Source organism: Corvus brachyrhynchos, unplaced genomic scaffold (assembly GCF_000691975.1).
Source record: "Corvus brachyrhynchos isolate BGI_N302 unplaced genomic scaffold, ASM69197v1 scaffold616, whole genome shotgun sequence".
In the NCBI taxonomy this organism is placed as follows: Eukaryota; Metazoa; Chordata; class Aves; order Passeriformes; family Corvidae; genus Corvus; species Corvus brachyrhynchos.
In genome coordinates this window covers 608,534-608,865 of record NW_008238831.1, presented here as the reverse complement: position 1 = coordinate 608,865, position 332 = coordinate 608,534, and positions in this window count along the sequence as shown.

The window sequence follows — 332 nt, the reverse complement described above, 5'->3', positions numbered from 1 at the left end:
CACTGCGGTGGGATATGGGGACACTGCTGTGGGACATGGGGACACAGGGACACTGCTGTGGGACATGGGGACACTGCTGTGGGACACAGGGACACAGGGACAATGCTGTGGGACATGGGGACACAGGGACACTGCTGTGGGACACAGGGACACTGCAGGGGTTTCCAGCATGGTGGGTGGGTTTGTGACGAGCTCTGGCCTGGAGCCAGGGGTTGTTCAGTCGGGCCAGCGCGGCCTCAGCCACTGCCTGAGCAAACAGCCTGGGAATATCCCCCGAGGGGCCAGGGCTGGCACGTCCCGAGGCCAGGCCGGCCTTTCACTGCAGAGGTTCT